The sequence below is a fragment of the Pleurodeles waltl genome, chromosome 5 (genome assembly GCF_031143425.1).
Source record: "Pleurodeles waltl isolate 20211129_DDA chromosome 5, aPleWal1.hap1.20221129, whole genome shotgun sequence".
NCBI classification, from domain to species: domain Eukaryota; kingdom Metazoa; phylum Chordata; class Amphibia; order Caudata; family Salamandridae; genus Pleurodeles; species Pleurodeles waltl.
Window position 1 is genome coordinate 1,809,600,089 of NC_090444.1, and position 25,006 is coordinate 1,809,625,094.

General features: G+C 43.6%; 1 protein-coding gene across 1 annotated transcript in view; it reads left to right on the plus strand.

Moving 5' to 3' along the window:
- LOC138296828 (calpain-1 catalytic subunit-like) overlaps positions 1 to 25,006 on the plus strand; it is a 681,165-nt gene that overhangs the window by 649,659 nt on the left and 6,500 nt on the right. The gene's annotated exons all lie outside the window — the stretch shown is intronic.

Sequence of the window (25,006 nt, forward strand, 5' to 3'; positions counted from 1 at the left end):
TATGTGATACTGAGGAGCTTTTCACAAAACTGCATTGGGTTTGACTGTGACTTTGAATGGTTCAACTCCTTTAAAAAGACCAATGTCTGTCCCAAAAAGATCCCAAACTTTCAAAGTAACAGTACCTTGTAGATCAGTTGGTAGATCGTGTACTGTAAATGCAGGATAGAAAGTAATCAGTGGGAATTTTTCATTAACTGAATTACAGTAAATTGGTATTAATGATTCATCATCATCTTCACTATTTGTCTGAATGGCACTTTCATAATTTGTACAAGTAATCAAGCATCTTGTTTTGCACAACAGATCTATGCCCAAAAGGCAATCTGGACTAGAGTCACAGACTACAAATTTGTGTTGGCCCTCCAAAGTACCGATTTTAACAGGAATCAGTTGAGAATTTGGATTTGTGAGGAATTGATTTCCTACTCCTACAACCTGTACTGTTTTCCCAGAAAGTGGCATATTGGGAACCTCGGCAGTTCTGACACTAGAGTTTGTAGCTCCAGTGTTAACCAAAAATGAGACGTTGAAGAACCAGAACCTTATGGGCCTGGCGGCGCAGGGTACGCCTGAAATCTCCTTGGATTCACCTGCCTCAACTAACAGAGACACGGGACACTCTGTCAGGCGTAAAAGATCAGATTTTATTAGCTGCAGCTAGTACAGTTGTCCAAGAAGTACACAAGGTATGTTCTCAGGAGACTGCCACTTTACTTTGTGGCGCACAATCTTATATACCGTATAAAAACCATTTATTAACTACATACACTCCCAGAACACATAGAAAGGAGCCAGTAAGAATAATGTAAAGATAGAACAGAGCCAATAGAAATGTCGGAAAACAAGACAGCACCAATAGAAGGAATTGGAAAACAAAGTATCAAGTGACTTAAGGTTGCCTCCCCTCCAGCTGTGTTTGTCACCCCTCCCTTGAACTAATTCATTAACCGATCCACAACGAAGTTGCATGTGGTGCGATAAGTTTGTGTGCGTTTGGAGGACAGTTGTGAAATGAGAGAATACTAGCAAAGGACAGCGAAGGCCAGACGATAAGATAAGATCGGCGGAGAATAGTGTGAGCCTACAGATAGTTGAAACAAGGATTAGAAAACCAGACAGGGATTAGTGTACTCGGTCAGACCTTAATACCAGCCTTGTAAAGATAGAGGCAGAAGGCTGTTTTGAACACCATGTTGCAGAATAAGCAGAAAAGGCAGAATGGACTTCGTTCGCTGTGCTGCCTGAGTGAAGGCAACATAAAATGGCGGCGGGCCACAAAATGGCGGGTCGATACGATCGTATTAAAAATCGAATTTCCTCAGACCCTCCTTTTGCCAGAACTCAGGCAAGATACACAAACTCATGTTAATCTGAGTCGATGTTTATGACCATGAGGTCATCAAGCTGTTGCTGTACCATCATTTTGATATTCTCTGCTCTTTGTGACTTGGGTTTGGGAATACATGCAGTAGCACATAGGTTGCAGATGGCAGGACCGCAGTGCATACAAAGACAACAAGAGAATATAAAAGCTAAAATTACTCCAAAGAATGTCAATACCTTCCAACCCCATTTGGACAGTAATCCCCAAAACCACTCTGAAAAGGACCAATCTCCTTCGTCCTGATGAATCGACTCGGAGATTATGTGTAACTTAGAGATAGCTTGGTATACTGTCGGAGCGTCATTAGGTATGAAAATACAGCAACTTGATCCGATCAATTTGCATACTCCACCACGGTCCGCAAGAACAAAGTCTAAGGCAACACGGTTCTGCAAGGTCATAAGACGATCAGCCTGTAGTTCAGCTGTAATGTTACTTAAAGCTCCTACAGTGATGTCTATGGTGGTTTCTACGACACAAACCAATTGCCTTATATTTCTGCTGTTGGCCATTGGACCCCAGAAGGGAAGAAATCCTTTGAGGAAATCTCCTCCCTCTTGTCCTGCTGTGTCTTTCGAATCCACAATCCCTCTGCCATATCTATTTTTATGATGGTTCGCAGGAGCGGTGTATGTAGGGGGAAGAAGAAAGGCTATATAACAAGTACCAGAGAAATCAGCTGGCAACCATGTATAAGCCCTATCGTGGCAAACGAAGTATGTACCTTGAGATGGTACTAACGGCAGTGAATTCAGGGCTGAATAAACATATGTATGGGAACATAAACTTTCTCTTTGTCCGGTGTTTGGAGTTCTACCATTTATTTGCAGACAGAAATTTCCTTGTTGGGGTATGACTCGTATCGGAGGAGATTTTCCTTGCTTAACCTTATCATTGAGGCTGGAAATGTAATTAGTTATGTTCCAATTGGTATATGCTTTTCTTTCATCTATGGAAGCTTCACTTTTTTCCATGATTTTAGCCATAGCTACCATTCCCTTTATCAATAAACTATGACTGAAATCTGAACCAACACTATGTGAACTGACAGGTTGTTTAATTTTACTTTGATATGCATTATTGAAAATGACAAAATAAGCCCAAGCGGAACCTTCATAGGAGAATGGAAGAACTAAATATGGCATTCCTTTTTCTACCGTATGTGGTATGAGTCCACACACCCAACAGTCAGTTGTATTGATCACTAACTGATGTTGATGTAACAACTGGACGAAGGAATTGTTAAAGTATTCAGTTCTTCTGATGAGTTCATGCTGGGGAAGAGTGTGAAATAGGTGCGGAGAGATAGTAGAAGAAGATGTAGAGGTAGGAGAAGAGACAACTTTTTGCTGCAGAGTAATAATGATCCAGTTTACAGATGCCAAAAGAATACACGACAATATAATGACGCATAGAGCAATACTACAACGACTATATATTTCTTTACAATTATTCTTTACATTTTTACTTTCTCTTTTATCTAATGTAGCCTCCATCTTTCTAAGTGGATGCTCACGGCAATCTTCCTCAATCACTGTAGTCACGATTATCTACCGTCCTATGACACTGTGAGGTCCTGCAGGCCTATTGCCACTTACTCAGGTCGTAACTAAGACTCCTACCGTGACCCTGCAACCGGGATAGAGTACTACATAGGAGAGAAATTTACAAGTTCTTTGGTCTTGGTCTCAAATTATAGCGTTCCTGTCCAGAGGCAGTCTGGTTTTGAAACAATGTTCCTGGATTTGTCGTGTTCAAGCGACGATGCGATGGTATTGCTTCTTGAAGGATGTCGTCGTCCTCTTTCTCAGAAAGTGTTCCAATTAGACGCGCATCACTGAATGGTACAAATTGCGGAACTTTCTCACTTTCAGAGTCACTGATGCCTCTACGGACCCACTGATCGAAAGGCAAGGGCAAAGGCACTTTCTTGCAGTGCACGGCATGCACCCAGTTTTTCTTTCCTTCGACTTTAACTGCTGTTCTTGTGGTCAAAAGAACCAGGCGTGGCTCTCTCCATCTGGGCTCCAAATTTCTCTGTCGTTGGAAATTTTTCGTGCAGACCCAGTCACCTGGTCGGATGGAATGACCTGGGTCTGTGGAAGCCTCTGGTAGAGCACTCTGAACCTGTTGATGAAGAACACGCAATTTAGTTGTAAGGTCATGCAAGTAGTCAATCAACATCGGGTATGGCAAGTCTGAGTATTTCTTAGGGCGAGGAACTCCCCATACATTAGCTGGGCGACCAAATATCACTTCGTAAGGGCTAAGCCCCAAACGAGAGTGTACTGCTGTTCTGGTGGACAGAAGAGCCAATGGTAAAGCATCAGGCCAATTAAGTCCTGTGCTAGCTTGCACCTTAGCAATTTTAAGCTTCAAGGTTCCATTGTAGCATTCTACTAAACCAGCCGACTGTGGGTGATTCGCCGCGTGGAACTTCTGTTTTATGCCAAGACCTGCACAAACTTTTTGCATGACTTGACCCACAAATTCGCTCCCATTGTCACTCCAGACAATGCGCGGCAAACCAAACCTAGGGAAGAATTCTTTCAAAAGTATTTTGGCAGTTGATAAAGCAGTATTGTCCTTCAGAGGGTAGGCTTCTACCCATCTAGAAAAAGCACATACTACCACCAGAACATATTTGAGGTTGTTGCATCGTTCCATGTGAATATAATCGATCTGCAACACCTCAAATGGATATGTTGGAGGAGCAAAATGACCTGCTGGAGTTGGGGTTCCCTTTCCCGGATTGTACATCAAGCAAACAATACAATGTTTTACTACATTATTTGCACACTTTGGGATCCCCTCATTTTGCCACACTGGAGCCAGAAGTTTACATATTCCTTTTGCACTTAGGTGAGCTGGACCATGTGCCATAGTAACTACAGGTAGTACATAAGCATCTGGTAACAGCCAACGTTGATGTTCTGATAATTCAACCCAACATCCCATCTCATCTAACATTCCTGTACTTTCCTTCCACTTTCTCAACTCATTCTCCGTAGCCTCTCCTTGAATTGATTTCACACTCTCTACTGTATCTTCACACATTCCCTTTTCTCTTACGCAGTTTGCGGGACCTGCAACATACATTCGACTTGTGTTGTCTCTGGCTGTCTTTTTCGCTACCTCATCTGCAAATGCATTTCCTCGACCAACATCGTCCACAATCTTTTTGTGTGCACTACACTTCACGATCGCTATCTGAGTAGGCATTGTAAGTGACTCAAGAAGTTCAGTCACTAATTGACCATGTTGTATCTTAGTACCATGGGAAGTAAAGAATCCTCTTTCCTTCCATAAGCGCCCAAAGTTAAACGCTACACCAAAAGCGTATTGGCTATCAGTGTACACGTTTACTCTTTTTCCTTTGGATAACACACACGCTCTAGTTAAGGCTATCAATTCAGCTGCCTGAGCTGAATTATGTCTAATGCGTGCTGTCTCCACAATCGTATGCAAAGTAGTAATAGCGTAGGCTGAAACTGTATCTCCATTCGGGAGCTTGAAACAAGAACCATCTACCCATAGTGTTCCATCTGGATTCACTAATGGCGTGTCTTTTAGGTCAATTCTACCCTTAGTCTCTTCTTCAGTACGGAGAAAACAATCATGCTGTTCAGAGACATCTCTCTCTTCTGGAAGAGGCAACAAAGTAGCTGGATTCAGGGTATTACATCGTTTGATGTGTATGTGACTAGCCAAAAGCGTCAGCTCATATCCGGACAACCGAGCACTCGTAAGATGCTGCGTTTTTGTCCTATTTAGTAAAGTATCCACTGCATGTGGCACCATAACAATGAGAGTATTATCTAGCACTACTCCAGCAGACTGTCGAATAGAAATTGCTGCTGCCGCTGTCGCCTTAAGACAACTAGGCAATGCTTTAGCTACTGGATCTAACGTAGCTGAGAAATATGCGCATGGTCGCTGTTGATCTCCAAAACGCTGCGTTAAGACTGACAATGCACAACCCTCTCTTTCGTGGACATAGAGCGTAAAGGGCTTACTGTAATCAGGAGTACCCAATACAGGAGCAGAACACAAAGCAATACGCAAATCAGTAAAACTCTTCTGACATTCGTCAGTCCACGGAAGAGGCTGAGGCGTATCTTTTAAAGTTAGCGCCAACAGCGGTTTAGCCAATAAAGAGAAACTCGGAATCCACTGTCTACAATAAGAAGTAATGCCCAAAAAGGCACGTACCTCTCTTTGTGTGGATGGCACTGACATTTGTGCAATTGCCTGAATTCGTTCGGGGGTCAATCGTCGTCCCTCCTTTGACAAGAGATGACCCAAATAAGTCACCTCGCGACAGACATATTGTAATTTAGAAGGAGAAACCTTGTGATTCAGATCAAACAAATGACGCAACAGTGCAACGGTCACGTTTTTGCAAATCTCCTCTGAATCAGCGGCAACTAATAAGTCATCCATGTACTGAATGAGAGCGGCACCGGACGGTAAGGAAAAGGCATCAAGATGACATTTTAGAGCTTGACTGTAAATAGAGGGACTTTCACAATAACCTTGAGGTGCGCGTTTAAACCGGAAGCTTCGGCCTCCGAGGGAAAAACCAAAAATATCTCTACTCTCTTCGGCGATGGGAATACTAAAGAAAGCATTCTTTAGATCAATAACTGAAAACCAAGTCGCTGTAGAAGGTATCATCGTCAACAGAGCAGTGATATCTGGGACTACAGGAAACTGCGGTACGACAATCTTGTTTACCTCCCGAAGATCAATTACAAAACGATAAACAGGAGGCTGAGAAGGATCAGTGCGTTTAAGAACCGGAAGAACAGGACTGTTACATGTATTTCCTCTCGTTTCCTCAACCACACCCTTCTGAATCAAATCATGGACAATTTCCAGAAGTGCTTTCTCACCTTCAGTAGAGATTCTGTATTGCGGAATACGTGGCATTTCAGCATTGGGCTTAAGAGTAACAACATAAGGTGGGATCTCAAGACAACCAACGTCATTCGGACCCGTAGCCCAAAGCGTTTCGGGAAGAGAAAGCAATTCAGGTGGGAATTGATCTTTTGATAAGTACATTGGACTAGTCATTTTCTGTCCTAGAGTGAGGTATACACCAGAAGGTGAACAATATATCGTAGCATGCATTCTTTTTAATAGATCTAAACCCAACAGATTTTCACCACAACCATTCGTCAGAAGAAGCGGAGCTTCTAAATCATAAGGGCCTATTGAAACAGGCAAAGGGCAAGAAACTGGATTGCGAACAGGGGCGCCAGAAAATCCTACAGATACATTCGTTAAGCCAGACAAAGGTGCGCCAGGGAGTTTAGAATGAATGATAGAGCTTCTCATGGCACCAGTATCTAAAAGAAATGGCTCTGAAACACCCATTGTAGTGACATTAACATAAGGTCCATTCTGATCCACTGGAATTGACGTAACCCCCTTACTTTGTCCATGGCTGTCCTATTCAAAATGAAGACTTTCATTCCCTCCTTCAATATACTGATCCTCACTGTAATACTGTGTAGACCTAACATTTTGCTGGTCAAAGTAATTTCCGGAATTTGGAGGAACAAAAGAACGCTGCTCTTGGGTTAACACACCTCGACCTCTACCTCTATTTGCTGACTGAGGACCACCACGACCTCGTGAAGCAGATGTTGCTCCATTACGCTGCAACAATGCCGGACAACTGTTCTTAAAATGACCTTCCTCCCTACAATAAGCACATTGATTGGGACCTAGCAAAGGTCTTGGAATGAATGGTTCAGGCTTTTGATACAACCTCTGAAACTGCGGAGGCTGTTGAAACTGAGGCTGAACATAACGAGGAGGATAAGCCTGTTGCAAGAGAACTTTAGTTTTTAATTCTTTCGTCTTTTTCTCTTGTTTTTCCCTTTCTTCTTTGTCTCTATTTTCATAATATTGTGCAGTAGCCAATATCTGGGCGGAAGAAGAAACTGCCCATGAACTCTCGGAGTCTTTTAGCTTGTGTGATAGTTCAGGAAGCAAGTTATATACGAACTTATCCACAAATAATCGCTGTCCCCCTTCTGTAGCCATATCTTGACCACTGTGATCAATGAATGTCTCCTCGAATCGGGTAAAGAAATCGGAAACACTTTCATCTTTCTTTTGTTTACATGCTGCTAGCTTATCCCAATTAACTCTCAAAGCAGGCATCATTGTTTTCATTAATGTAATAATCCTACCAGGGAGTTCTGAGATCAAAGCGTCGGGCTTTGCACCACCTACTTGACCTCTATCTGCGGCAATAATAGCGTTCCAATCGCCGCCTAATTCTTGAGCGTGATCCTCTCTACGAATTTTAGCCCATATTGTCTGTGGAACTACATTTCCCATCAACATGTCAATATCTGCTAGATTCATAGTACATGCATCAACTGTTTGCGACAACTCTTTATAGTAACCAGCAGGATTTTTGCGTGGATCTGGTAGTGACTGTTTAAGTGCTAAAACTTCAGACCTTTTCCAGGGGACATGTACCCATATGCGCTGAAAATGCGCAGGAATAGCTGGATTAGCACCTGCTGCTGCAACTTCTTCCTTCCATATTGGAGAAACCTCTCTCATGGGATAGTTTTTCAGTGCTGTCCTAACTGAAGGATCAGAATCAGGAAAAGTCTGTGAGAACAATAGGGATCTGAAAGAAATAAGTGTTCTGACAGCGTTTTCAACCTTAGGACCCACAATAAGTCCTTTGTCAAAGTCAGCCTGAACATCTAACAGATCCTGTGGGACCGAACCCAAATTCATATCCTCCCATTCTTTAGCGAGAGTATCGCACATAACTTTAAAAACATATCTCTGCGTAGGTGCATTCCATTGCAGAAAGGTGGACATAATATCAGACGTACTATATTGGGGACCCTTCTTGATCCATCTACAAGCAAGTGAGTCCAATTTTTCTCGCTCTTCGGAGTCTGGGAATTGACTACGAGACTGTCTTCGAGAAAAAGCTGGAGACACATTTAAAGCTTCAAAGAAAGGTGATAAGAGACCAGAGACAGTATCTGCAAATTGCTTACGCATAGATGGAGAATTTGACATAAGGATAGGGGACAAGGTATTAGGTGAATTAACTAAAGGAGCATTAGGAATTGCCAAAGGAGCAGAAGGCAAAGGAGTTAAAGGCAAAGCTGGCATAGGCAATACTTGAGGAGGCAAATGTGGAAAAGCTGGAGCAGGCGGAAGCACAACTGGCGGCTGAACAGGCTGTAACATCGGGGGTGCATTAGCACCTTGTACATAGGGCGGAGGCAATTTCAATAAGTGGGACATTAAGGGATCTTCCTCAAAATCTTTTCTCTTATCAAGGGAAGAGATAGGCAACGTCGGAGAGCATTTATCTATTGCCATTCGATGCTGTCTGTCTGAAATTTCCATTGCATTATCTATTTCATCATCTTTGAATTGCTGAGCAGCCTGTATAATCGTCATTCCCTGTGTTTTCCTATCTCGTTTCGCTTGTTTAATTTCTCTCTGTTTGGCTTCCTTACGCCAAAGGCGAAAAGAGTCAAACATTGCCGGCCGGGCTTTTCTTTTAAATAACGTTGCTTCTAAATTATCTAGCACATCAGTTTCGAAACTACCATTTTCTGGCCATTTTAAAACACCATCTTTCTTTGTATATCGGGTCCATGTCTTATTAAAGGCAATAGGACCAACACCATGTTTAGAATAGAGCTCATATGTGGGAGTTCCAACCGAAGGAATCGGACAGGAGTCCTCAAGCTGGGAGTCCCTATTACAACCAAAGCAACAAAGTTTTCCAAACTTAGTCAGACCAGACATCTCACGATTTTTACTGGCTGTTCACAAACATCAAGGGGGTAAAACTTTCAGTTTACACAGCACAAATGCACTTACCCCTCGGCTTTGGCCACTGCAATGGCCAAATCTAAGGACCTAAGGACAAAACAAAGACCAAAATTTGTGGGCGCGACCCACCAAATACTTAACTAAGGATGTCTTCTTACACCAACAGAGGCCCGTCTATCGTCTCGCTTTACCATACATCATCAAAGAAAGGGCCAAGGCAGGGCGGCAGTCAGGGCAGCAGTCGTCAGTAGCCGTCAGGAAGGAGTAACCGCGCTGAAAAAGACCTTCGGACCACTTCGACATACAGGGGTCGCTTGACGTGGCTCGCGATTCCTCCAGAATTTTCTTGCGGGGTTCCTCACAACCTTCAGGCAGAACCGGTACCGCTGAAGCCGCCCCACGTTGGGCGCCAGTTGAAGAACCAGAACCTTATGGGCCTGGCGGCGCAGGGTACGCCTGAAATCTCCTTGGATTCACCTGCCTCAACTAACAGAGACACGGGACACTCTGTCAGGCGTAAAAGATCAGATTTTATTAGCTGCAGCTAGTACAGTTGTCCAAGAAGTACACAAGGTATGTTCTCAGGAGACTGCCACTTTACTTTGTGGCGCACAATCTTATATACCGTATAAAAACCATTTATTAACTACATACACTCCCAGAACACATAGAAAGGAGCCAGTAAGAATAATGTAAAGATAGAACAGAGCCAATAGAAATGTCGGAAAACAAGACAGCACCAATAGAAGGAATTGGAAAACAAAGTATCAAGTGACTTAAGGTTGCCTCCCCTCCAGCTGTGTTTGTCACCCCTCCCTTGAACTAATTCATTAACCGATCCACAACGAAGTTGCATGTGGTGCGATAAGTTTGTGTGCGTTTGGAGGACAGTTGTGAAATGAGAGAATACTAGCAAAGGACAGCGAAGGCCAGACGATAAGATAAGATCGGCGGAGAATAGTGTGAGCCTACAGATAGTTGAAACAAGGATTAGAAAACCAGACAGGGATTAGTGTACTCGGTCAGACCTTAATACCAGCCTTGTAAAGATAGAGGCAGAAGGCTGTTTTGAACACCATGTTGCAGAATAAGCAGAAAAGGCAGAATGGACTTCGTTCGCTGTGCTGCCTGAGTGAAGGCAACATAAAATGGCGGCGGGCCACAAAATGGCGGGTCGATACGATCGTATTAAAAATCGAATTTCCTCAACTTGGCACCCCATTACTGTCCCATTTAATAAGAACCCCTCTGATCCGCTGCTAATGAAGCTGCTAGTATACATTCTTCTTCATCCGAACTGTCACTCACAATTTCATCACTCAGTTCATCCTCACTTTGTAATGGAAATTGCTGTATTAACTGATTGTTTTGACTTAATCTTTGACCAATGTTCTGCTGAGGAACTACTACCTGCTGCTGTGCCATTGGAGCTTGAGGTATTTGCCTTTGTTGCATCATTTGCATCTGTGATTTAATTTGCTGTTGTTGTGGGACCTCAAAACGTGGCACCTGCTGTTGGGGAATTTGCATTTGCTACAGAATCTGCATTTGATTATTCATATTCTGGACATTTAAATTAGGATTCCGAATTCTTGGTCCTTTCCAATTTGGGAAAAGATTGTTTTCATTCATCTGCACAACACCTTCCTGCATCATCATTGGACACTGCCGTTTCCAGTGCCAGAGATCCCTGCAAGCGTAGCAAGGTAACATCTTCCTCATTGTCTGCATATCACCTGAATTAACATTAGTATTAAAATCAACACCAACACGAGTTCCATTTCTACCACCACGTCCTCTGCTTCTTGCCTGTCCCTGATTATGAATCACATACATATTTCCCTGTTGTTTTCGAGAAAATCCCTGCATCCCTGATTGTGCTGCTTTAATCTGCATCACAATTGCCTTTTCTTTCAATCTCTGCTGCTGATTTCTATCTCGTCACTGCAGTATTTAGCGAACTGCAATACTTCATCAACTGGTTTTGCTTGCCAACAAATCAAATTACTCTTAAGTATGTGACCAATTTCAGGCCTCAATCCCCCAACAAATCTGAACACAAAATAAATCATATCTTTAGGTTCGACTGTCTCTTTACCAATCTAATGTTTAAATGCCCACAACAACCTTTCATAATACGCATGTATCGCTTCCTTCGCTTCCTATTCTGTCCTAACAATTCTCTGCCAATCGGTGCTTTTAGGGGAAATTCTCATTTTCAAAAATGCAATTACTTTGTAATAGTTTTTCATTACATCAGGCAATGGTGTAACTGTAACTGGATCTTGTGGAGGTTCTCTTGTTGGCCAATCAACACTCCTTTTGCATTCTACGCATAAATGAGCTGGAACCACTATCTCAAACAAGGTATTTAAACCCTCCCACAAACATTTTGCGAGTTTCACAAACCTATCTGTCTGCTGGTACCATTCCACTGGTTTCTCTCTCAATCTGGGGTAATCATTTGTGAATTACAAAATGTCACTCCTGCTCAAGGGACATAAACATAATTCCCTCCAGGAATTTCTCTCATTGGTAATATCTTTACTGGATTACAGTCTGCTGTGTGTCAGAAGAGTTCGAATTTGCAGATTCTCTTTTCTTTGATCCTTTTTCTTTACCCATCTGCTTTCCCATTTATGTAATGCTCCCCATGTTTAAATACTCTGGATTAATTCCTTAATGTGAATTTTCATTCCAGGTGATCTCATGTTCTCAATGTCTTTTGAATCAAATTCCAATCTGTAACTCATTTTCAATGGTTTTGATTTCTCAATATTTATTTCATGTTACTCTGCAAGTTCTTAAAATTTCTGATGTGCTAATCCTGCTCTGTTTGTGACATCTTTACACATGAACAGTAACAATCCTGCATTATATGAGTCCATTTTAGTTAATTCAAGTATTCCCTCAATCGTTTTATTTAATTCTAATTTTACTCTTGTAAAACTGTTTTCACTCCACCCATTTTCTCTAACCAGTCTAACTGTTGAGCTGTTAAGCCTTGTAAAGAAACGTTATTATTCACATTAGGCACACATTGTGGAGTATTACATGGGAGACCCATCACTCTCTCAGGTGTCATCAAAATTGAATTAGAATCTGAATTTGACTTCTCCAAAGTTTGCGAAGTCCTGGAATAAGTTAAGACTTGAAGCTGACCTGTTCTATCAAGAGTTTGATTAATTGGAGACTACTGAAGTTGCATTGAGTTTCTCCATTTCTGTATTTGTATTAAAAAGTTCTGTACACTGCTCTCATTATTTCCCTGGGCATACAATGGAACAACTGGACCAATAGTGACAGGAACTGTTAATGCTTCTGTACTTGATGGAGCATTCTGATTTCTCAAGTAAATTACTCCAGAACTCTGACCTATAAGTATTGAGGAACTCGATTGCCTTACTGCTACTGGAGTATACCTTGACATTGTCCGGCCTTGACTAACAACTTGCACTGGAGTGCTGAATTAGAAGTAGACTCTACCTGGGCTATCACTGGATTTGAATAATCCGTTGTGCCTCCAGTACTGTAATACTCAGTAAAGGACTTAAAACAGGAATTGTAGAATAAACTACAGGCGGAGCCACAGTTGGAATCACAGGAGTCTGAGTAATTGTAATAGCAGGAACATTAGTTGCGACCTGCACTTGCCTTTGTGTTACCTTTACTGGGGGTGGTCACTTGAACTAATATTAGTACTTGTTGCTTGTGCTGCCTATGGAGGAGGATGATTTCTCAACAACTGTATTGTAAATTCATCATCAATGATTTCCTAGCTTCATCTGACTTTGACTTTCTTAGGATCCTTATTCTTTTTCTTTATCTGTAGTCTAACACCGCCATCTTTCTCTTTAGTAATTGTAGTCTACATTCCAATACCTTGTAAGGTTTCTGGTCTCAAAAATTTCTGCACATTGCCCCATCTTGCTTCTAACAAAGTTTTCTCAGCTTTTGTCATTCGTCCCTCAAATTGTAATTTCTCTTGTTGTCTGGCTACTAACTCCCAAATAGCTAAAGCTTCAAATTGTGCTGGTCTTGGAGGGGTTTTAATTCATAAAGTATTCTTCTCAAGTTTTCTAAAATTCTCATATTAAATCTTCCATGAGCAGGAAATGCTAAACTCCCTTTCTTCTCCGTTATTTAGCACCACTGTTTTAACCAAATACATGCTGACAGACCTTTCTCTTCATTTACTATGTATACGGGTGTACCTTCTGGTGGGGCTGACTGGAATAGAAGCATCTCTTCTTATTGCACTCTTTAACACTTTGAAAAATGTCATTTTTACCTATAATTGGGCTCAAAACGATTAATTAAATTAAAAACAGGAAGTAATTAAATCCCAAAATAATTTTAGCTTGCTTCTCTCAACCAATAGCTGTTCAAGGTTGTCCACCAATCCGTTCACAGTTCCTTTTCACCAACCGACCTATCCCCGGACAGACCTAATGACATCACACTCACTCATACAGTGGCTGACAAAGCCTCGAGGACTCTTCCTTCAAACCAATTCACACAGAAACCAAAGGCAAACTTTAGTGCGCACCAAAGAAAAATCAACAAACCAACTTGTTTGAAGGTAGGGGCACAATCACTACAGAAGCTTTACGGATATTTTGAGTGCAGCTTTTAGCTCAGACAGCTATTCATCCGGCTTTAGCTTTCTCCTAATCACAAGTAGAATTCGACCAGCAAATGTCACCCTTGACTAATAACATATCCTCCGTGAGCTTTCAGGAATCACCAAGTATCTGTCTTACTAAAACTCCCTTAACACACACTCTATGGATACTATTTAGGAACCACACCAATTGACTAAACACAGCAAACATGTTATAACAACAACCAAGTGTCTCCTACGCTTGTACAATACTCCAGAGTCTTAGACCACGCAGGGTCCATATACCAACAACCACGTGGACAATTTTTGAGCACAAAGCGCCACACTCAATTGAAGTACGCCAGCTTCCCTACACTCACTCTTTGGAGTACACAAACTCCCTACTCAAACTATGTTGGAGTAACCAACCTCCCTATTTCTCCCATACATCACCCTTCACTTGCAATTTTCCAAAGAATTGCAAGCGCAAACCCTATTCAGAACTCAAACAACACTAGGAACACTAGAAACAAACCATATTTCATCTAAACAAGCATTGGCAAAACTAAATTGCCAAAAATCAAACATTTCAACAAGTATTGCATAAAAAACAAATCTCTCAAATTTAGGATGTTTCTCTCCTATTGAGATGAAACCATCAAAACTAGGGTGTTTCCCTCCTACTGAGACAAAACCATCCTCTGCTACCAAAATCTATGGCTGTGTGATCCTATATTATTCTGAACTATTATGATAAGGTAACATGTAAAAGGGGAGTGACATCTACCACCCTCAGAGGTCGACTCAAATATTTGGACTCAGACAGGAGTAAGATGCATCCAGTCAGACAAGGTGAACCAAGTACACATCAAATATATCATCCAATAATTAAAACATTCAATTTGGAGTCAGTAATTTATACACACCATGACCTATGCGGCCATGAACCACCACACCGGTTTAGTAAAGTTTAAACATTTATTGCCCTCAAAATTAACAATGCTAAGGTCACGTAGATAATGCGCAAAACCAAATGATAAAAGTATGGAAACAACACAGGTTGTTCAAAACATCTAAAGAATCTCACTCTTGTTAAGGCATTCAACATTAGACACTCCAAGAGAACAATACAGAAAAACAGCAGAATTAAGTGAAAAATAGAAATAACATACATTTAATTTGTGCAGTTGAATTAATCACAATCAAGTAATAAACATTGAAAATCAAATATTAGGTCAGGCATCCATAGCTATTACTCTAATTTGAAAAGCATATGTGGACTTCATGCAAAAATTAAAACAAAACAAAAAGTAATTTGGAAAACATCCAACTCTAGCGGTAACCAAAAACGTGCGGTTGGATTTCTAAAAGGGAAAACCTGCAAATGAAAAATAAATGCACATTGGTTATACCTCTCCTAAAAGAGACAGCAACATCTCAGACTTTTCTTCAGCTGAGTGCAGGAACTGCAGGTCTTCAAACAGCAGCATCTGGAACATGAAATGGGAAACAGTTCAGAAATGTTGGGCCTAAAGTAACTGAACTGTTAGAATCAGAAATGGCTAGACTTGAGCTGAACATCATCTAACTACACAGAAAGTTAAACAGAAAACTGACTTTGAATGGAACTAAAATGAATCTCGTCACCTAAAGCTTGCTAAAGTAAAGTCCCAAAAAGATACTAGCTAGGCTTCTATTGGACAGAGCTATGAGGTGGTTTAGTGCGCAGCCAATAAAATGTTATCTGTGCTTCAGATATATCTCTTTTCGTTCTTCTTACGTTTCGCTCAGGTCGACAGCTTCTGTGTAACAATAGTTTAGCTAAACAGCAGCACTAAACACAACATTTAGCTAACACTGCTTTCTTTAAAAAAAATAAAGCTCATTGTTAAAAATTGCAACATTTCTCTCAAGAAAGTAAAACACAAGCAGCAAAAGCACAACAGAAATCCACTGTGCAAGTCACGCAGGATGTTTAATAAACTACTTGCAAGACATTTCACTGAAATCAGAAACATTTAAACATCGTACTTCTAAAAAATACTTCAGTGTGAGCCTTTTATCTAATACTAAACCAGAAGAATAAAACATTTCTAGTAATTTCAAACCATTAGTTTTGTAGTGCATTAGTAATTCATCTTCCTCAACACATACAATTATGAAAAATCAAAATACATTTTCATTAAACATTATTATTTCATATGAAACATGTTATGGTTGACACCATGTCAGTCACTTTTAAAGCTGCACGTTTATTTTCCTACCACACGTTTTCAGTTAGGCCTTTAATACACATTATTTTACATTATTTTAATAATTAATTTTTATTAATAATGTTTGCTCTCTAACATCAGCAAGATAATGCCAGTCATCCCAGATGACCTAGGCCTCACCTCGGTGGTCCAAATGATACAAAATGGACAGGACACGGGGAAGTATGTGTGTCTGCTGGTCTGGATACCACAGAATGTATAGGCAAAGCTACTGGCACCACTGTTGTGCTTAGACAGTTTAGCTGTGTGGAGTGAACTGAGCTATCAGGAGCTATCCAAGCGTGTCTTATGGACATGCCCCCTTCAAGGGTTCCAGATTGTTTGGAGAAGAAGCTGATATGGCGCTTGCATGATTTCAATACTGGAGCATCTCAGCACAAACTTTGGAATAGCTAAACCCAACCAAGTAGTTCCACCAGCAGTACTGACGATTCAGGGATGATTCGGGAGGGGTAGCCTACTGACCACATCAGCTCTTCCAAACTGCGCAGCAACAGAAAGCCCTGTAGTTTTGAGACTGATGCCTTTTGCACCAGCAGGGACAGAAGACTTCTAACCTTGCTGCAGCATCTATGAAGCTTCTTTGATTTTCCCACACACATTCATGACCAGCCAGTAAGGTCCAGGATACAACATTTCCTCCTCAACTCAAGATTCATCACATATGAGTCTTGCAATTTGTGCAAAGGTGTTGTGCCTTCCTTTCATTTTCTCGCCAACCCCTGACCTCGTCCCACATCAGAACATTTTTTGCTAGACCAATCTACTCTATTGATGCAAGAAGTCAATTTCATGCTGGCCAAAGTGCCATCGTGTGGGGGCACCAGATTCAGAAAGAATCAGGTGCTATTCTTGCTGCTTCCTTATGCTGAAGAAGGATGGGAGGCTCCGGCCTATACTGAACCTCCAAACATTGAGTACCTTTCTGAGGAAAGCCCTATTCAAAATGTTCCCTATGACTCAAATCCTCCCAGCTCTGGACACAGGAGACTAGGCAGTATGCTTGGAATTGCATGACGCGTATTTGGATATATCTGTCCTGCAGTCCCACGGACGGTATCTGCAGTTCACTGTGGGGTACAAACCTTGCCATTTCCCATGCTGCCTTGCACCCACACCTTAGCCGCTCAGTATTTGCTAAAGTGATGGAGGCAGTCTCAGTCCATCTTTGGAGGCCAGGAATACGTGTATTTCCAAACTTCAGTGACTAGCTATTCAAGGAGGACTTGCTGCAGAACTAGTATACGCACCTCTGGATGACGTGGGGATGAAAGGGAGATCAGAGGTCTCTGGTATCTGACAAAGAGCCAGCTCCACCTCAGTGTCTGGAGCTTCAGTGATTTGTTTGGCCCTGAAAACCTTCCTGTCTTTTATCAATGGGAAGCCAGTACAGGTCCTTATGAACAATATGAACAGCATGCAGTATTCAACAAGGAGGTAAGAGTGGGATCCTGGATCCTATGCTAGAAGGCTGTATGTCTCCGGAAACGGTGGTATGGTAGAAGATCTTGTGTAGTAACTAAGCATCTTGCAGAGTCCCCGATTGCTAAGGCAGACATGCTGAGCAGAGACCAGCTGGTGGACCACAAATGGCATTAACACCGTGAGGTGGCATGGGATATCATGGATCAGAGGGACATGCCCTGGCTAGATCTGTTTGCCACCACTGAGAATGAGCAGTATCAATTCAGAAGTACTCCTAAGAAGAAGTTATTTAACTTTGCTAATATTAATTCTGGGAGATGCACTATCTAACAGCTGATTCCTCACTACCATCCCTCCTCCCAGTATTGTTCAAAGTGTTCCTCATGTGAGGGCACGGACGTTTAAGAGTTAAGAAACTGATCTCAGTGCCCTTGGTGGTGCTTATTTGTGGTGACACTCTATCACTTTGGCATGGTGCAGATTTAACAAGGAGCCATAGCATACACATGGCAGTTCGCAGGAGCATTGCTGAAGAATTCTCTGAATCCAGTCTGCCTTCTGGGGGTATTCAAAAGCTGAGGAATCTGCAGTCAGGGTATCAACCAGAAAGAGTGTTACTTAACGTAAGTCACAAGTCCATTAGGACTACTCCAGGAGATACAAGGGAAGTGCTCGAATTTTCCAAGTCATACATAAGTAGATCACTGTATCCACTTTCCTTACTTAGCATTCTGGGACTTGTAGTCCTGAATTTCCTATTATGAAATTATGGCCTCACGTCACTTAACAGATGATCTTTTTATGCCTCAGTTTGGGATGCTTGAGAGGTCTGACATGCCAGGCAGCTGGGTCTTGTAGCAAGTGTTAGGAGCACTCAGGTCATATCCCCCAGCTCCCACAGCAACAATGTGTCCACAGGAGTTCTGACCAATGGGGGCGAACATAGCAACACAAAAAGATGATGAATGGAATGCTGAAACATTTCAAACATTCAACCCCAGTCAAAGATCTGGGTTAAATCTATTGTTCCTTTGCTCGCCATGCCACCCTAATTTGGACCCAGCCATCTGCAAATCAGTCTTGCCTCTGCTGGTCCCAATGGGGGACAAAAGTCTCTTGAGGAGGAGGTCCGTGGCTTCCCTGGACTCTCCTCCATATTGGTGGTGTACCTGAAATAGCTGCTATAATAATTAGCTATCATATAACTATATTAATACTTCTAGGAAAGTACCTCTTTTTGACATTGTCACCCCCACTTTTTACTTGATATTTGATGTACTTTGACTGAAAGTGCACTGGGTTTCTGCTAACCAGGTCCACAGTGCCAGATCTCCTTCCCTAAAACTGTACGATTGTTCCACAACTGGCAATATCTTTGGTCTCCCGGAAGTCCCTAGTAAATGGTACCCCTGGTACCTAGGCCATTTGTACCAAAGAGGGTCCCCAAGGACTTCAGCATGTATTGTGCCACCCTCAGGGACCCCTCACCTAGCACATGCAGACTGCCATAGCAGGCTGCTTGCCTCGGTGAAGCCACAAGTGAAAATATGACATAGCACACAGCCTGTGTGCCATGTCTTCTAACACTGCGTGCAATATGTTTCACCCCTACAGCAGGCCTTACAGCCTAAGGCAGAGTGTGTTACATTACGTATGAGGGCATATCAGCACAAGCATATATGCCCATGCTATGTCTTTGTTGATTCCGGGACATAGTGAGTGATCAAGGAAGCCATTTTAAGTACATGTGCTGGACACTGGTCACTACGAGTTCCCCAGGCTAAATGATGGCTTCACGGAAAATAGGGATGTTTGGTATCAAACATTGCATATTAATAAACTCTCACTGATGCCAGTGATGCATGTATTAATACATGGACCCAGAGGGCACCATTGAGGTGCCCCCTAAATATCTACCAACTACCCATGTGTGGACTTACCAGTTTTAGCCAGCCTGCCACCACCAGACACGAGGTTGGCGGTGAGAGCCTTTGCTCTTCGAGGTCAACCACAAAGCCTGCTTGGGAGAGATGTATGCACACCCCACCAAACAGGATGACCTGTGAATCTGCATTCCAAGGGGGCGAGGGGTTTCAAAGAAGCTCACTGCCCTTGGTATGCAGATCTGGCTTCACTCACGGGAGAGAAGCCGACCCCCTTGCCCCAGGGAGCATCTGGCATCTGGATGGGCAGGGAATTTAGTATTCGGGGAGGCGTGTCCACCCCTCAGGTCAGTCCCACCCCAAAGGTGAACTGCCTGATGTGGACACAACATTTAGAAATCTGCCATCTTGGTGTTCGCAGATGTAATTACTCTGGGACAAGGTTACGCCCACTTCCCACAGGAAGTGGTCATATAGGGGGTGAGGTGACCTGATGGGTAAGTAGCCCACGGGCTACTGTAGGAAGCTGGTCTTGTGTATTGTGGGTACCTATTGTCCTTACACCTTATACCAGGTATCCCCTATTAGTGTAGTGTAGACAGTGTCTAGAAGCCAGGCTCTCTAGAGGTATCTGTGGATGAGCATCCAAGGCCTATCTAGGAGGCATGCAAAGCTCATGCAATACCACTATAGTTGCACAGCACTTACACACATGAAAGGAACCTCACTGTGATACAAAAATAAAGGTACTTTATTTTAGTGAGATAAATACCAAAAATTACCAGAAAGGTAATACTCCCTTAGTAGGTAAGTAACACACTAAACATGTAGACTAGTAATCAGAAATAGGCATAGAAAAGTGTAGAAAGTGCAAATAACCAATAGTGACCCTAGGGGGAGCCCAAACCATGGGGCATATTTATACTCTGTTTGCGCCGAATGTGCGTCAAAATTATTGACGCACAATTGGCGCAAACCCTGCCTCATATTTATACTTTGACGTCCGACCCCGCGGGTGTCAAAATTCCACCATGTGCATCATTTTTTTGAAGGGGGAACCAGCCTTGCGTTAATTATATGCAAGGTGGGCGTTCCCTTCCAAAAAATGACTTTAAGGCCTGTGCCCCTTATTTATACTCTGGCGTCATTTTGACGCACAGGAGGTGGTGGGCCTTAAAAAACTACACACAGCCTGATGGTGCGTTGGAATGGCGTTAGCCGGCGGTAAAATTCTTGACGCACAACTGCGTTGGCGCAGTTGTGCGTCAAAAAGTATAAATATGGGCCCATATGCTCAAAAAATAGAATGCGAATGGAAGACTCCCAACCAGGTAAGTGGAATGTGTAGAGGGGAACTGGGGATACCAGAAAACCATAGAGGTAAGTACCACAACACCCCCTAGCGACCAGGAAAGCAACAGTAAATCACTGGATTTTCCCCAACCCACCCAAAAGGAAGGAAAGGTAGAAAAGAAGACACCCAGAGAAGACTGCAAGAAACGAGAGATGGATTCCTGGAGAAGAAGACCTGTGAAAAGAGGGGACCAAGCCCAAAAGTCACAGTTGAGTCCAGGAAGAGAAGGAGCTACTGCCCACCCAGCTGTACTTACAGGAGTTGGTCGATAGTGATGAAGAACAGGTCAGCAATGCAGCCCAGAAGCCTGGAGAGAGTTCATGATGGATGCAGATGATGTCCCACACTCGAGTGAAGATTGCAGACGGGTGTCGTGCAGGAATTCCACCGACAAGCCTTGGCAAAGGCAAATTCGCAGTGAGTCGAAAAGAGGTGCTGCCTGGTACCAGCAAGGCCCAGGAGGAATCAACTCAGGAGGAGGAGTCAGAGGGGACCCTCAGCGACACAGAGATCCCACAGGACCAGAGGCAGCACCCAAAGTAGTCCCACAGGACGGGGACACAGAAGGAGCCCACGCAGCACTACAAAGGTGGATCCCACGCCACAGGAGCACCACGCAGAGGGCTGTGCTTTGCAGGAAAGAGTGCTGGGGGCTGGAGCTGCACATAGCCAGAAGATCCCTTGGAGGAGCTGTCAACAAGCCTTGGCAGCTGCAAGAGACGAGGTGCACAGGGGTACTGTCCTGCATGGGAAGGCAAAGGCTTACCGCCACCAAAGTTGTTGGACAATTAGCAGAGAGGACCAAGAGGACTACTCCGGACCACTACCCGTGATGCATGACAGCTCAGGAGGAGAGGAGACCCACACAACCGGTCGTCGTCGCAGAAGGTGCCTGCGGTTGCAGGGGAGTGACTCCTTCACTCCAAGGGAGATTACTTCTTTCTTATTGTGCAGGCTGAAGAATTGCTGTCTTCTGAGGATGCATAGCCAGGGAAATGTTGCAAAGCTGGCAGGAGCTGTGGAAACAATTCTGCAGAAGAGTCATCTTCATGAGTTGCAGCGTTGTCGGTTCCTGGAGGGTCCAGTCGCAGTTCCAGTGGCCAGTAGTCAAAGTGGAGGTTGCAGAGGAGTCCTGCTGGAATCTTGCAAGCCAAATCTAAGGACCCACCCCAGAGGAAGACCATAAATAGCCCTGAAAGGGGGATTGGTCACCTAACCAGGTAAGCACCTATCTGGAGGGGGCTCTGACATCACCTGCCTGGACTGGCCACTGAGATGCTCCCAGAGGTCCCTGCCAACCTTGGATTCAAGATGGCAGAACCCAGGGACCCTCTGGAGGATCTCTCAGCACCACCCATGGGGTGGTGATGGACAAGGGAGTGGTCACTCCCCTTTCCATTGTCTACTTTCACACAAGAGCAGGACCTGGGGGTCGCTGAACCGGTCTAGACTGGTTTATGCACAGAGGGCACCAAATGTGCCCTTCAAAGCATTCCAGTGGCTTGGGAGGCTACCCCTCCCAAGTCATGTAACACCTATGTCCACAGGGAGAGGGTGTTACCACCTATCGCAAAGGAAATCCTTTGTTTCTGCCTTCCTGGGCTTGAGCTGTTGAAGCAGCAGGAGGGCAGAAACCTGCCTGAGGGGTGGCAGCAGGTTGAGCTGCCCGGAAAACCCTGGAAGACTGGTAGGAGCAATGCTGGGGGTCCTCTAAAGAGCCCCAAGAGTGCATGGAATCATACATCCAATACTGGCAACTGTATTGGGGTTTGATTCTGACATGTTTAATACCAAACAGCCCTAGGTTCGGAGTGACCATTATGTAGCTGGACATAGGTAGTGACCTATGTCCAGTACACACGTAAAATGGCGCCCACATGCTCATGAAGTCCATGGAGCTCCTGCCATGGGGTGAATTACCGTGACCTGGTGCAGTGACCTGGTGGTGAAAGGGTGCATGCATCCTTTCACGCAGGCTGCAATGGCAGGCCTGCAGAACACTTTGCATGGGCTTCCTATGGGTGGCATAATACATTCTTCAGCCCATAGGGATCCTCTGGTACCCCAATGTCCTGGGTCCCTATGTACCATATACTAGGGACTTTACATGGGGGTACCAGTATGCTAAATGTGGTTGAAAAAGGTTCAGGTTACCATGTTTAAAGGGAGAGAGCATAATCACTGTGGTCCTGGTTAGCAGTGTGTTTGTCAAACACACTGACAAACAGGCAAAAAGTGGGGGTAACCATGCTAGAAAGTGGTTACTTTCCTACAGCTACTACCCTAAACCCCCCCCCCCCAAAAAAAATCAGTAATTAGAAGAACCCCTGCAGGAGATAAGATTCTTGCTGATGTACGAAGGACACTCAAGAGCTGCAAAAGAAAAGCCTGAGGAAGAAGCACCCGACTTGGCCCCAGCTCTGCTGTTCCCACGCTTCGCGCCAAAGTCAACTCGTCCTGCAAGATGTTGTGCCTCCAAAACCCTGGGAAAACAGAGACCACTCCGGACCACAGAAAACTCAACACCTGAACGTGCTACTGAACCCGTGCCGCCTAGCCTGAGCTGAAGTGGACCAGCAATGCCAACCTGGTCTCCCACCCCTCCAGAGACAAAACTCACCTTGGACTTGCCTCTTGGGGACTCACTGTAGCTGCCTGCAGCCTCTGCATGCAGGCCCTCTCGACAGTGAGTGCTCCAGTGGAGAAAACCTGATGCCTCAGGACACCTCTGCACCCATCACTCTTTCCCATGGAGAAGAGGACTGAAGGTGTCCCCACGTCCCCAGACATCTCAAGATGGGAACCCACTTGTTAGTTCCCCCCGACTGGATCCCCAGTCCTCACCTTCATCGTCTTTCCAACCAGACCAATCCCCATTGAGCAACATTGGGCACCCAATGCCATACTACACCTCTGCACCCTGCCGCCCCAGTGCCGCCTGCTGTGACCTGCTGGTGTGGTCCTCTCCCTTGCCGAATACTTCCCTAAAGTCAAGGACAGTGGCCTCATAAGTCACTGTACTATATCTGGTTTGCCGTCTTTGGTTTTCCTCCATAGGATAACAATGCAGCTTCCAAAAATTCCAGTGTTGACTTTTGTAAACTGTAAGGATTTTTCTTGAAAAACGTACTTACCTGAACAAAGTGATTCTGGAGCCAAAATATATATATATATAAAGATACTTTTACTTTTGAAAATTGGTGTGGATCTCCTTCTTTAGTGGTGTGTCTCATTTATTGACTGTGTGTGTATCTGCAGATGCCTAACACTCCTCTCTGATAAGCCTAAGGCTGCTCGACCACACAGCCCCCTAAAAGAGCACTTTGGGATTGCTAGACTGGTAAGGGAACCTCTGGACTCTTTGCACAATATACCTCATTTTGATCTATCATATTAAGACCGAGCTTCCTACAATAAATTATTAACATAGGTGTGTCACTCAAAAGATGTGTTCTTTTTTATTGTTTCTGTCTCTTTTTCATTCACTTCTAAGACTTTTAAAACTGATTTTTAGTGGTATTTTTGTCACTGGACTGTGAGGGAAGGTTATTTTTCCGGACCCCAGAGACTTGTTTGCACTGTGACATGTTAGTGATCGTTTAGCCTGCGCAGGCAGAAGGCATCTGGCTTCTTAGCGCTCACCCACAGCTGTACTGCTGTGTCAGTGCTGCACACCAGTTTCAAGGTCTCCCCACAGCAAGGATGCAGATGGTGGTGGTGCAGTTACATGTGTCACTGCTAGGGTTGCCAGCTTTCTCAGAGAAAAATACTGTCTGTCTGTTAACGTTTTAACATCCTCCAAAGCTCCAGGCATAATTCTTAAGGACAGCGTCATAACAAAAAATCTGTATTAATTTTTAAAAAGACCTTTCTTTATTTACTTTAATTAACACCCAGGAGTCATTGAGGCAGTCGTAGAACACATTTTAAAGTGTCTTCTTATATTTACTGTTTAATGTATGTACTAGTAAGGGGAAAAATACCAGTGTTAGGTGATTTTTCTAAATGTTGTACCAGCTGGGGCATTAAAATACCAGTCACGCCGGTATAAAACCGTCCAGGTGGCAATCTTATGTACAACACATAGAGAAGGAAGTGCCCAGGACCACTCACGGCTCTCTGTCAATCTCACACTTCTCCACGATGCATAGGCTGTTTAGAAAAAACTGATTGAGATGGGCACCTTCTGCACTGAGCAGCAACTAAAGGGCTGCCTTGGACGGCTCCAATCACTGTCCCTGCGAGGAG